Source organism: Nyctibius grandis, chromosome 2 (genome assembly GCF_013368605.1).
Source record: "Nyctibius grandis isolate bNycGra1 chromosome 2, bNycGra1.pri, whole genome shotgun sequence".
NCBI lineage: Eukaryota > Metazoa > Chordata > Aves > Nyctibiiformes > Nyctibiidae > Nyctibius > Nyctibius grandis.
The window spans coordinates 86,896,495-86,910,460 of NC_090659.1; positions in this window are offsets into that span (position 1 = coordinate 86,896,495).

Consider the following 13,966-nt stretch of genomic DNA (forward strand, 5'->3'; position numbering starts at 1 on the left):
AGCTAGTCGTAATTTCAGGAATGAGACGTTAGTAATCTCCTAAATATAAGAATTTATCTGAAAATATCTCTTTTCTTTTTAAGTAAAAATGCTAACATTTTCCTGGACACATATTTGCAGACACATCTGAAAATTAAAACCAAATATATCCCAAGTGTAATTCAACAGAAAGAAAATAGAATAAATCCCTGATAGTCTAAATGTGAAATATTACAAATTTTAAACCAATATGATGACTGACCCTTGCTTATTTATTTAGTATATGTGGGAATGTGAAACATTTTAAACTTGATTTGAAACATATGAAGCATCAAAAGTTAAGTTTATTTTCAATAGCACTGGGTCTTCTTTGACTCCTTTCAATATCACCCAAAATGCAGCTTATTTTTATAGCCACAAGTGTATAAAATGTGTTAATGGATTAAAAACTGCTCTAGCAGAAAATAAAATAATAAAAATTCCCCAAGAATAAAACTAATTGAAAAATTGAAACATGAAAAATTGTATATGACTTTGGCATAATAATGGTTTTACCTTTAAAGCTGTCCAGAAAAGTTCAGAGGATCACAGAGAAAGTCAACCAAATTTTTGTATCTATGGGTACAATAAAATATAATTCTAAAGGAATGTAATGACATTTTATCTTAGACTAAGTCTCACTTAGATTTTTATAACTTCTGGTCATTGTATTATTATAAAGATGTTGAAGAAGTCTAGGTGAGAGTGATGCAGAATATAGTAAGGTGAGATATAAAATTAGCTACGCTGAAAGGGGAAAAAGAAAAGGGAACCCACATATTCCATCTCAAGAAGGCAAAGATTTCAAATTTAATATTAGATATATGCAATTTTAAATGACATCAGCCTCAGCCAATAATATTCACGTAGTATAGATAAGAGGTCAGACAGAAACTCAACAACTTAAAATACATAATGCCGAAGTAAGAGAAAGGTAGAGGGAAATTGTACTTTCCAGATAATTTTGCAATGTGGAATTACCAGAATAGAAGAGCTGCCAATGAAATAAAATGACTGTAATATGTCACTGAAAAATAGAGAAAAGAAGAACATAAAATGCTCAAATTTTTCTTTAAAATTGATTTGTCCTTTTTTTCTACTGATCTTTTGGCTCTGAAAGCCAGTGCATACACTTAGCACACAGGAAATTAGCTCCAGGTGGCTTAATGAAGGGGAAAAAAAAAACCGTTTTGAACCAACTTTTACGTCTTACCTTATCTATGTTAACTCAGGTTGTATTCCTTTAGATTGCTAAAGGTATGCCATAGAAACTTCGCATGCAGTATAATGTGGAGATATCCACTGTAGTTCTGAACAATATAATGTAGGTTATAGAATAGACTGTGTGCAAGAAATTGAGAAAATTAGCCTTTACTGTTCACCTAGACTTCAAAGTCGAGCTAGCTCACACAAGAATTGTTTGGATGCCTTTGAAATAGATGACAGTTTGTACTGAAAAACTCTGCTTATGTTCTGCAGGGATGGGAACCACAAAATGTATGAGGTGCCCAAAATGCAGGGAGTATCAGGACCCAGTTGGCTGGATTCTGTAGTTACAGAGAAGGATGCATCTTACTCCAAAATGCTTACCTTCCATATTGGGAAGGCAAAAGACACAAGGAAATAAAGAAGCTCTAGTTGAATGGGTTCTACTAAGAATGTACACAAAATAAAAGATGAGGGAGCAAAAGAAAAACAATATGTTGTGGAGAACAATATATATTTCACATCAGAACAGAAAATCTATTTCTATGCTTGCTTACATAGAAAAAGCGGGAGACACCTTTTTGAACTGAAAAAACAAAACAAATTTATTCTTGGCATCCTTCTATTATGTCAATTCATAGAATGACACACAGAATACAGTGGATCCAAAATGAGTTTTTGTGATCTGTGGTGGTGAAGGAATTGACAACTAGGGCCAACTGCCTGTAGCTGTGAATGTCAGAGGAGATTGTACTCATTTGATGAGTTTCGTATGAACACCTGAGCTAAGTATTTGGGTTTAAAGGAATAGATGTTGCCACAGCTGCACTTCTAGAGAATTTGTGTAGTTTTAGGTTAATAAATATGAAAGACAAAAAGAGGAAAAGAATGCATCAAATTGAGAATAAATTATTAAAAAGCATAGGTACCAATTAGCTATTTCTACAACGAGGCAAAAATTACTTGAAAATTTTAGAGATAATTGAAAAATGCAGGATAGTTGTGGTTTTTTTCTTTGCCAGATGTAAGGAGCTATGCTCAATAGGAGCTATTTCTGACTTTGAGTAGCTGCTGAGTGTAATATGTCATAGTTTCCATTACTCTGAATAGAGACTAAGAAAATGATCCAGTGTTAGTGGGAAAAGAAAAAGCTACCCTCTCAAGGAGTTTCATTGCTTGCCTGTTTCTGTTTCTCCTTTTCTTTTCCTCAAATTTTAAAAGAAGTATTAAATTCTGACTGCTCTGACTTTCTCTGATGTTTGGATTAAAAAAAGCCAAACAAACAAAAAAACAAAACAAAAAACTTTTACAGGGAAAAGGGAGCCAAATCCTCAGTTCTCTGCTATTTCTCAAAAATAAAGACAATATTAGGAATTATTTTCGTTATCCAACATTTTTAAGTCCATAAAGTATCCATAAGCTTATTCTAAAGATCTCTGGAACTCAAGAGGTAGGGCATGAGGCTCTGACCAGAGACTCAATCTTTGTGACATTACCTTTAAATCCTGTAATCCTTTCCTACAAAACTGCCACAGGTTACACTGGGAATTCTAATTCAGTAAAATACTGGGACCCAGCCAGATCCCAGCCAGAATACGTTTTGCTCTCTAAACCAAAATAGCAGTATGAACACTGTTGCAAGGTCAGGTTTGCTTATGGAGCTTGTCCCTTCTGCTCTGTTTCGTGTTGCACATGTATGATCAAACATATAGTATGCTGCTCATTCATGAGGATGTCTCTACCCAACCTCAGAAAGTTAACAAATATACCACATCTGCATCATCACTAAGATGAAACTTTCCATGACATGTTTGACTGTGTTGTTTACTGTTACCAGCTCTTTGGCAATGATGAGAGGGTCCACTAAATACACTCCTCTTTATGAAAACTATTCCCTCAACTGTTTGAGAAATTCTCTGGATAGCACAGCTATTTCAAGAATAAAGCATGCACTTTCATAGTGCTCTGTGGCTTTTCAAAAAGCACTGCCTACCTATTAAAGTAAGGCTCTTACAGCTTTCAAAACTACAAAGATTTTATTCCTCCCTTGGCATTATATGGAAGCTGCTCCATGCTATTTGGCTGATGCTATGTTTCTCACAAAGATACTACCAGACATAAACCTGACTTTTGTAAAATGCAGACAACTGAGATTTTTCTGAAAAACAATAGCTATAAGTACTACTTTTCTTCTTGTGTCAGAAGCAGCTTTGTTTGTTTGTTTGATTGTTTTATGTGGTTTAGGTTTGTGGGGTTTTTAAGGGTATAATTACCTTTTGGGAAATATTCATATTTTGTGTTGGTTGGTAACAAGAAATAAAAATATTTTTAAATCTTGGTATTTTTTAAAAGTTTATGTAAATAAGGCCTACCATCCGAAAAGATCCTTCAACAAACAGCTTTCTCTACCAAACAAGGAGCTTGGCCACCACGACATAAATAGACCCATTATTCACTCTAAATTCACTGTAGTAAACACCAAAGAAACGATATCTAAGTATCTCATTTATGGTTATTTATGGCTCTGTGCAGATTTTTCTTTTTTTTTATTTTCTTCAGAGCAATCTTCCTTCCCTTGTTCCAATTCTTTTTTAACTCAGAGGCATTTCTGTTTTGTTGGCACTGCAATTTTATCGTAATGCCCTTTAAAAATGCACGGAAAATTATTCACTGTCCCAAGGCTATGAAATCAACCTTATATTGATAGCCAGTTTTCCTCATCCTGTTGACTTATAAGGTTTTAATAGAAAAATTTTAAATATTTTTAATTCAAAAAGTTTAAAATATTCATTGTAAACCCAATTAGATTTACGAATTACCATCAATATATTTACTTACTGAATCCATAATAAATGCAAGCATTTGTAAATAAGGAGAATTATTAAAGTCACAATACATTTTACTGCATAAATGATAAATGTGCTATTCTTATTGAACAAAAGGAAGGCATATTTCATCTTCATGATGCTGACTCATTTAAATGAGTTTAAATGAGTTTAAAGTATATGAATATTGGTCAGTCAGTTCTCAGACACTTGGATTAAATTCAATTGCATGTCATGGGTATATGGGTATGTGTATATAGAACAACAGAGAGAAGAAGAGACAAGACAGAAAACAATCCTGAACAGTTGCAAAGATAAGCGCAGATTTAAGGTGGTTTGTGTTGCTGGTAATGTTCAACACTTCTACAAAACAAAACTTAGATTATCAAATAAAAGAATGAGGAGCACATTGCTAACAATCACTTGTGAGCAATTTCTTTGAAGTTATTATCAAACATTACATAAGGACTGTGTGGCCAAGGGCAAGAAAGAGTCCAGTTCGGTGAGACAGCAATCAAATGCAGTAAGGATAAGGCCATAGTATTATCCTGCTTTTTTCTGTCTTGTTCCCTATACAATACATAAATCCTGTGTTGTTCCCTCTGCAGTATATAAAGGCAGCAAAGATCCTGCAGAACTGCTTAAAACACAACACTGATTCATAATGAAAAGACATTTATCATATGAACATTTTTAGATGTCCTGTAAGTGTGAAAAAAATGACCATGTAAATAAAGTCTGTCTCACCACTGACTGAATCCTTGACGGGCAATATCTATATTGCTAGCATTGCTAGAATTAGTGGTGGTTCAGTCCCAACAAGCTAGAATATGGCTTTGCAGAAAAGGACCTACAAGAGAGCAAGTTGAAAGTGAATTGGCAAAGGCGGCCAAACACATACAGAGCTGTCTTCAATTACCTGTCATGATGGTATATAAACCCAAAGTAAGACACTATTGGAAGTTCCCTGTTTAGGTACTGAAAGGCTGCTATAAGGTCTTCCCGGAGCCTTTTCTTCTCCAGGCTGAACAGCCCCAATTCTCTCAGCCTGTCTTCATAGGAGAGGTTCTCCAGCCCTCTCATTATTTTCATGGCCCTCCTCTGGACTCATTTCACAAGTTCTATGTCCTTCTTATGTTGGGGGCCCCAGAGTTGGATGCAGCACTCTATGTGGGGTCTCACGAGAGCGGAGTAGAGGAGCAGAATCACCTCCCTCGACCTGCTGGCCACGCTGCTTTTAATGCAGCACAGGATACAGTTGGCCTTCTGGGCTGCAAGCACACATTGCCAGCTCATGTTGAGCTTCTCATCAACCATCACCCCCCAGTCTTTCTCCTCAGGGCTGCTCTCAATCTATTCTCCACCCAGCCTGTTATTTGTGCTTGGGATTGCCCCCACCCCCATGCAGGACCCTGCACTTGGCCTTGTTGAACTTCATGCAGTTTGCACAGGCTCATTCTCAAGCCTGTCAAGGTCCCTCTGGATGGCGTCCCTTCCCTCCAGCGAGTCAACTGCACCACACAGCTTGCTGTCATTGGCAAACTTGCTGAGGGTGCACTGAATCCCACTGTCCATGTCGCTGACAAAGATGTTAAACAGGACCTGTCCCAATATCAACCCCTGAGGAACGCAGCTCGTCACTGGTGTCCACTTGGACATCGAGCCGTTGACTGTAACTCTGAGTGTGACCATCCAGCCAATTCCTTATGCACCGAGTGATCCATCCATCAAGTCCATGTCTCTCCAATTTAGAGACAAGGGTGTCGTGCGGGACAGCGTCAAATGCTTTGCACAAGTCCAGGTAGATGACATCAGTTGCTCCTCCCTTATCCACCAGCACTGTAACCCCATTGTAAAAGGCCATCAAATTGTCAGACATGATTTGCCCTTAGTGAAGCCGTGTTGCCTGTCACCAATCACCTCCTTGATTTCCATGTGCCTCAGTATAGTTTACAGGAGGATCTGCTCCATGATCTTGCCAGGCACAGAGTTGAGACTGACTGGCCTGTAGTTCCCCAGGTCTTCCTTTTTCCCCTTCTTGAAGATGGAGGCTATGTTTCCCCTTTTCCAGTCAGTGGGAACTTTCCCAGACTGCCACGACTTCTCAAAAATGATGGATAGCAGCTTAGCAACTTCATCCACCAGTTCCCTCAGGACCTGTGGATGCACCTCATCAGGTCCCATAGACTTGTGCACCTTCAGGTTCCTTAGATGGTCTCAAACCTGGTCTTCTCCTACAGAGGGTGATTCTTCATCCTTCTAGTCACTGCTTCTGCCTTCTGTGACTTGGATGGTGAGGCTAGAGCACTTGCCAGTGAAGACTGAGGCAAAAAAGTCATTGAGCACCTCAGCCTTCTCCATATCCTCCATAACCAGGTCTCCCATTTCCTTCCGGAGAGGGCCCACATTTTCTCTAGTCTTCTTTTTATCACTGACATACCTGTAGAAGCATTTCTTGTTGCCCTTGACGTTCCTGGCCAGACTTAATTCTATCTGGGCTTTAGCTTTCCTAACCTGGTCCCTGGCTTCTCAGACAACTTCTCTGTATTCCTCCCAGGCTACCTGCCCTTGCTTCCACTCTCTGTAGGCTTCCTTTTTGTGCCTAAGTTTGTCCAGGAGTTCTTGTTCATCCATGGAGGTCTCCTGGTATTTTTGCCTGACTTCCTCTTTGTTGGGATGCATTGATCCTGAGCCTGGAGGAGGTGGTCCTTGGATACTAACCAGCTTTCTTGGGCCTCTCTTCCCTCCACAGCTTTATCCCAAGGGACCCTCCCAAGCAGGTCCCTGAAGAGGCCAAAGTCTGCTCTCCTGAAGGCCACGGTGGTGAGCTTGCTGCACACCCTCCTCGCTGCCCTATGGATCTTGAACTCCACCATTTCATGGTTGCTGCAGCCAACGCTGCCCTTGAGCTTCACTTTCCTCACCAGCCCCTCCTTGTTGGTGGGAACAAGGTCCAGCATGGCTCCTCTCATCGTTGGCTACTCTATCATTTGGGGAAGGAAGTTGTCATTCACGCATTCCAGGAACCTCCTGGATTGCTTGTGCCCTGCTGTGTTGTCCCTCCAACAGATATCGGGGTGGTTGAAGTCCCCCCCATGAGGACCAGAGCTTGTGAACGTGAGGCTACACCTGTCTGTCTATAGAGGGCTTCATCCATCCGGTCTTCCTGGTCAGGTGTCCTGTAGCAGACACCCACTATAATGTCTCCCATCCTTGCCTTGCCTTTAATCCTGACCCATAAGCTCTCCGTCAGCTTCTCCTCCATCCCCAGGCAGAGCTCCATGCACTCAAACTGGTCATTGACATAGAGCGCAACACCCCCTCCTTGTCTCCCCTGCCTGTCCTTCCTAAAAAGCCTGTATCCCTCCATTCCAATGCTCCAGTCATTGGAGCCGTCCCACCATGTCTCCATGATGCCAATAAGGTCATAGCCTTGCAGGTATCCGCACGTCTCTCGCTCCTCTTGTTTGTTCCCCGTGCTCCGTGCGTTTCCATAGAGGCATTTCAGCTGGGCTCCCGACAAAGCTGACTTACTGTGTGAAATTCCTTTCCGCTGCTCTTCCAGCGCTCTCCTGCTGACCTGCCATCCTTCTCCCATCTCTGGGCACCTATTACTGGCCCTGGCAATACTACAATGTTTGATCCTTGCGTTGAGTAGAACGAGTCATAAAAGCAGTTTTCAATTCAAAAGTATAATGCTGCAGCAGAGCTGCTTGAGCTTAAATTAAATGTAAGGATCTTGTTTGCACTGTAGGTTCTTTGTCTTAAGACTTCCTTTCCTTTTAACTACCAAAGGCTAGATGCACTGAAAATTCAGCTGGTTTAAGGAGAGACTTAGATAAAACAGACTGAGGGCTCTCAAGAACGTTGAACATGGTGTATAGTGCAGAGTGACACAATCCAAGGGGTCTTTTTTCAGCTTCCATCAATGTTTATTTTAGGAATAAGGTCTACAGTAAATGTATTGTAAGCATGCTGATTGGGAACTTCTGTGCAAGGTATTTAGAAATGAAAGCGAACACTTCAAAAGCAGTAGGTGTGGCTTATTTTGCCATCCTTCTCCATTCTCTGGGCACCTGTTCCTGGCCCTGGCATCGGACTGACTGAATTGGGATGGACTGAGGTCCCCCTCCCCCAGCAACTCTAGTTTAAAGCCCTCTTTACCAGCTTGGCAAGCCTATGACCAAAGATGGTCTTCCCCTTCTCTGACAGATGGACCCCGTCGGCTGCCAGAAGACCAGGTTTCTCGAAACAAGTCCCGTGGCCTAAGTATCCAAACCCCTGGCTGTGGCACCAGTCCTGTAGCCATGTGTTGATTTGCCTAATTCAACTGTCCCTTTTAGTCCCCTTGCTTTTGACTGGGAGGATTGATGGGAAAACTACCTGGGCCCCAGCGTCCTTTACCACTACTTCCACAGCTCTGTAGTCCTCCTTGATACCCCTCGGACTGCTCTTGTCTATATCACTGGTGCCCACATGAAACAGCAGCAGTGGATAATAATCTATGGGTTGTCCTAGGCTCAGTAGTCTCTCTGTGACATCCCTGATGTGAGTCCCCAGTAAGCAGCACACCTCTCTAGAGAGACCATCATGTTGGCAGATGGGCATTTCTGTGCCTCTCAGTAGGGAGTCACCTACCACTATCACCCGTCGCTTTTTCTTGGTAGCACTGGTCTTTATAGGAGGAGCACACTGGGCTGCCTTACTGGGCTCCAGTGTCTCTCCTGATGCGGCGGGTCTTTCCTCCTCAGACTGCAGAGGACAGAAGCGGTTCTGCAAGGGCACTTCAGGCTTCGGGGGAAGTCTCTTCCTCCTGCTATTCCTTGCCTTTGCATCCTTCCATTCCTCTGTAGTTTTATCCCCACATCCTTCTGTGTGTGCCGCTGGGGGGTTCTGCAGGGGCACCTCGGGTTTTGGGGGAAGTCTCTTCCTCCTGCTGGTTCTTGCCTTTACGACCCTCTATTCTTCTTCAGTTTTATCCCCCCTTCCTTCTGTGTGTGCCGCTGGGGGGGGTTTCAGCTGTTTGGCCATGGACTGCGGGGCCCCTGCAGACTGCACTTGGACCCCGTTATCAAACTCCTTCTCAGCCTCCTTGATGTCACACAGCCTCCTCACTGCCTCCTGCAGCTCAGCCACCTGCTGCAGGAGGTCCTCCACCTGGGCACACCTAATGCAGGAAGGTCTCCTGCCCATCCCTGCCCCAGGCGAAAGATCAAGGCACTTAACCACAGTCTGAGGTCTTCACTGCAGCCTCTCCCTTCAGCAGCTTCATCTGGGTGGAGGCATTGGTCACGGCTGGGGTCCATGGTGCAGATCCCTGAGACAGAGCTGCAGCCCTTGCTCTCAGGTGAGTGCTCACCATACTCCCTTGAGGGTCAGGTAGGGTGTCTGTGCCCTCCCTGCACGCCCTTCCACGCAAACTGCAGCACCACACTGGTCGCTGGCGCTCCCTGGGCCGCCCTTTGCAGGAGGGGCCGCGGTTGCTCTGGCAGCACCCCCGCCTCATCAGCGACTCTCCATGAGGGCTGCCGGCTCCAGGTGTCTCTGGCCGCTGCCCTGGCATTTCCTTACTTCAGGAGTCTACTGACTGAAAAGCAGAGGAAGCCGATTGCTAGATTGGGAACTAGATGGGAAGAAACAATCTGCCCTAGAATACAGTGGCCAGAAGTTGGGAGAGGTGGTTTGTTTGATGCTCTCCCCTCTCTTCCCCTCGTGGTTTATTTTGTTTAAGAAGATCCAGTATATCATTTTGTATCCTGGAATAACATAAATATACAGCTTTTGTAGTCTTTTGACATGCCCATTTCTGTAAACAAGAGAAGGGATAACAGTTTCACCATAAGGATCCAACTAGTTCAATGTCCTCCTACAATTTATTGAGAGAAAGGGAGAGAAAAAACAGGAATAAAAGATGTACATAGATGGGAGGTTTTTTCCCCTCTTTCACAGTGTGCTTATGATACAAAACATGGCAGAAATAAAGGCATTTTATGCCTAGAAACTTTTCAAAGTATTCATTATTCTCAGAGTAATCTCTTTACTATGGGTCATTGTCAAGAACCAATAAGGTTCCACCTGAGGGGAGGGCTCACCAGCTACAATGGATCAGATCGCAGCCCTCCTCAGTCAGCCCCGCCCAGCCGGCACGGGTCAGAGCCCCCTAAAAACTCCACAGTCAGCCCCACCCGTGTGGGTTAGAGCCCCCTAAAATCTCCACGGTCAGCCCCCACCCACAGGTCAGAGCCCCCTAAAAACTCCATGGTCAACCCCCCCCACCATGGGTCGGAGACCCCTAAAAACTCCACAATCAGCCCCCCCCCACTCACCCATGGGTCGGAGACCCCTAAAAACCCCACCGACAGCCCAACCCGTATGGGTTATAGCCCCCTAAAAATAATTTCCCCCCTCTTCCCTCCCGGTGCACTTGGGAACAGGGGTTCCCCTCCCCTGTGAAAGGTTCTTGATTGATCCTTGAGAGGAAGATAAAGCACAAACGAGGCACAGTATGAATTCACAGTGGGCTATGTTTACTTGGAGAATGGTAAGTGGATAACGATATTTTGTGAAAGAGGAGGAAAGACACAGAAAAGAAACCAAGAGACAGAAGGAAAAATAAGCTGAGATTGTGGACACTATAGCAAGGATGGGATAGTCACCACCCAAGACCCAGCAGCGTCCTGCAGGTCCTCTCTTTGTCTTTGGTGTTCAGTCTTCTGGTGGTGGTCCGACACCGTGTCTCGGGGGTGGTCTTCCTTTATATCATGTAGGTAAGGGAGTGGGTTTCATCATCTTGACAACGGTGTCTTGGAAACGGTGTGGTTATAGTTTTGCATATGCACACATGACTCATGCGCTGTTTACGCACCTTAGGCCTTGCTTATCACTAGGAGTAAACAAGATGTTCTTGGCGGGCTGCTCGCTCAGCCCGGACGATGGTCGGAAACCGATAAGCAGAAGAGTGGTGTGCTGCATCAACATGCTTGTGGATTCCACAGTTCCACCGTCTTATCAGTCAAGCCAGCGCACACAAGCAAACTTTGAGACAATCACTTTACATTTCAGTTTCTCACAGTCACTTAAGCATATAGCTAATTCATCTCCAGAAGGAGACTATATTAAATTGGGTAGTTTTTTAATCAATAGATGATAGCTGTTCAAATTTTTGCTGTGCCCTGAAAAATTTAATCTTCAAACGTCAATATATACAGACATGTGTGTAAGTATATTTAGTTTGGGAACAATAATTTTTTGCATCTTGTCCTCTTTTATGATCAAAAATAAAGAAAGAAAACAACTATTATTGTTTAGGGATTTCTTATTGATTATGAATTAAAATAAATATTTAAATTTCTGATAGAATTTTTTAAGAGGCCTTTCTTTAGAAAAAGATGATACATTTGAATTAAAAAGGGCTAAGAAAATGGAGCAGTCACAGAAGAAAAAAATGGTAGAAGAACAAACAAAATTTTCTGTCAAATATTGACTCTTTGTTATAGCTTTGATGGAAGATTTTCAACCAGCTCTTCTGACAACTCAGTGATGATGACTGCTGTCCCTGCATATTTTCAGAACAAAGAAATTAAGCAGAAAGAGGGCATTTTCAGCAATTAGATGAGTTTAGAAAGAGGCACAAACGGTTTATATATTCTTTCCTGAGACACACATGTCTCTATTTAGCCCACACTCAGGGCTAAAAAATAACCAGTTGTTCTATCACTCAATCTCCCCTGCCCAGCCGAGAAAGGGAATTGGGAAAAGGAAGGAGACTCATGGGTTGAAATTTAAACAGATTTAATAAAAATAAGAAAACCAATATCGATACTAATACAAAAGACACAATTACACTTAGCCCATAGTGTGGTAGCAAGTCCCTCCAGGGATAGTAACCATTGAGAGGAGAAGGAGAAAAAGGGAGAAGAGAACAGAGCAAATAACCCCCCTTTCCACAGCAAGCTTTCCAATTTATAGTGAACCTGACGTTAATGTTATAGAACACACCTGTGGGCCAGCCTGGGTCAGCTGCCCCGGCTTGATCATCATACCACGGCTGGCCACACAATAAAACAAAATTTTATTCCCATAAAACCAGGACAACATGGTAAATAGCAGTTATGTATATCTATTTGTGCTTTAGACTCATCAGTCCTTGCTATACTCAAAAAGCAATATTCCTCACAAATTTTTAGACTCATTCGGTTCACATTGACCATAGCAAAGTCAGCTTTGAAAGATACTCTTGGCACAATTTCCTATGAAAGAAAACAATGCTTATCATGAACAGGTTGCAATATAGGATAAGAGATATTGGGTTTAAATTGCAGCAAGAAGATTCAGTCTGGATATTAGGAAAACGTTTCTAGTAGTAAGAATAGTGAAGTTCTGAAACAGATTGACTCTAGAAGTTGTAAAAAAAATATCCTTCCTTTTAAGATGAGATTATACAAACATTTGTCATGAGTGAAGCTCACTTCTATGGTAGATTTGCTTTAAGGACAACTGTTAGAGCTAGGAAGCAAGCCAACTGTTAGGCAGTATGAGAGATCAGGATATAGGTCCAGTCTGTGGTGTAATTAGCATAAATTTTGTGTCTCGGCCTTGAAAGTCTGCTGATAAAGCACTCATAGACAAAATACCACATATGTACTATGGGATACTGCTTTACAAGTTGCTTTGGCAGTTACTGTGTGACATAAGAAGTAGTAAGGGGTTGGTTTTTGGGTTTTTTTTGTGTGTGTGTGTGTCGCTAGAACATAGTGATTAAATTTCCACAGTTTATTATTAATCACATTTGGTAAAATTATAAATCAAGACTTGCAACTGGATGACTAAACATATCAGCAAGTGTATTCAGCAATGCAAAAGGGTTTATAAATTAAGGAACGCAAAAGCATTCAATTTGCCTGTATTGCAGTAAAAAGGATTCCAGAAAAGACATGATGATTTGCTCTCACCCAAGGACAGAAAGATCTAGATAGAAAAGACAAGGACAGAAATACTTAAACTGATGACTGATGGGGTGATCATCTGGGTAATTATGTCCAAATTACTTTCATGTTCTGTTAAAGAAACCTTTGCTCTGGCAGACGACAGTAGTTTCTGTGCCGCACCAAATCTCCTGCTTAGGTCCATGGAGGAGTTCAATTCTTGAGCTCACTGCCTGGCCACCTTTTCATAAGTAACATAAGAGTAACATTGAGGTATGTTCCACGCTCATTGTTTGTGACTGCATGTTTTTGAACAGAAGAAAAGGCTTTGGTTACTAAGGCAGGGACAGAGAAGGATGACAGCCTCATGGAAATAATCTGCCTGTTCTCCCAGAAGGATGTTAACAGCTTTTATATTGCACCGCATGTATGTGTCACCTCTAAACCAGCAATTCATTTACTCTTCTTTCAGAAATGAATGTACTGTAGCAGGAAATATATAAGGAGAATTTGAGGGGAAAGTCAATCAATCTTGTCTTCAGCCAACTAGCAATATTATACACTAACAGGGGGCAGACAGGACTTGTCCAACATTACTGCTTGCTAAAGAGGAAGGTATTGATTTGTGTTTGCCTTTTTATACTTACAGTAAAGAGTCTACAGCACCTTCTCACATCATAAGATAAGGCTTAAGGGTGTCAAAAAGCAATATACAAACTCAAAAAGGTTTGTAGCTTTGATTTGTGAAAGCTATGAGCATTTTGAATACTTATTTAAAGTCTTTTTCTGCATTATCTGTCTTCCTTCAAAGCAAGAGAACTGTTTTCTGTCATTGACCTTCTAATAATCACTTCTCAACAGATCAGTTTTCACTCTCTAACCAGTCCCACTCATCCTTGCTGCTCTATGATACCAGACTATACTGAGAAGGATCTTACACGTAACCTTTTTCTTTATACAACTGATTTTATGTTTTATGTCCTTGGGTGTGCA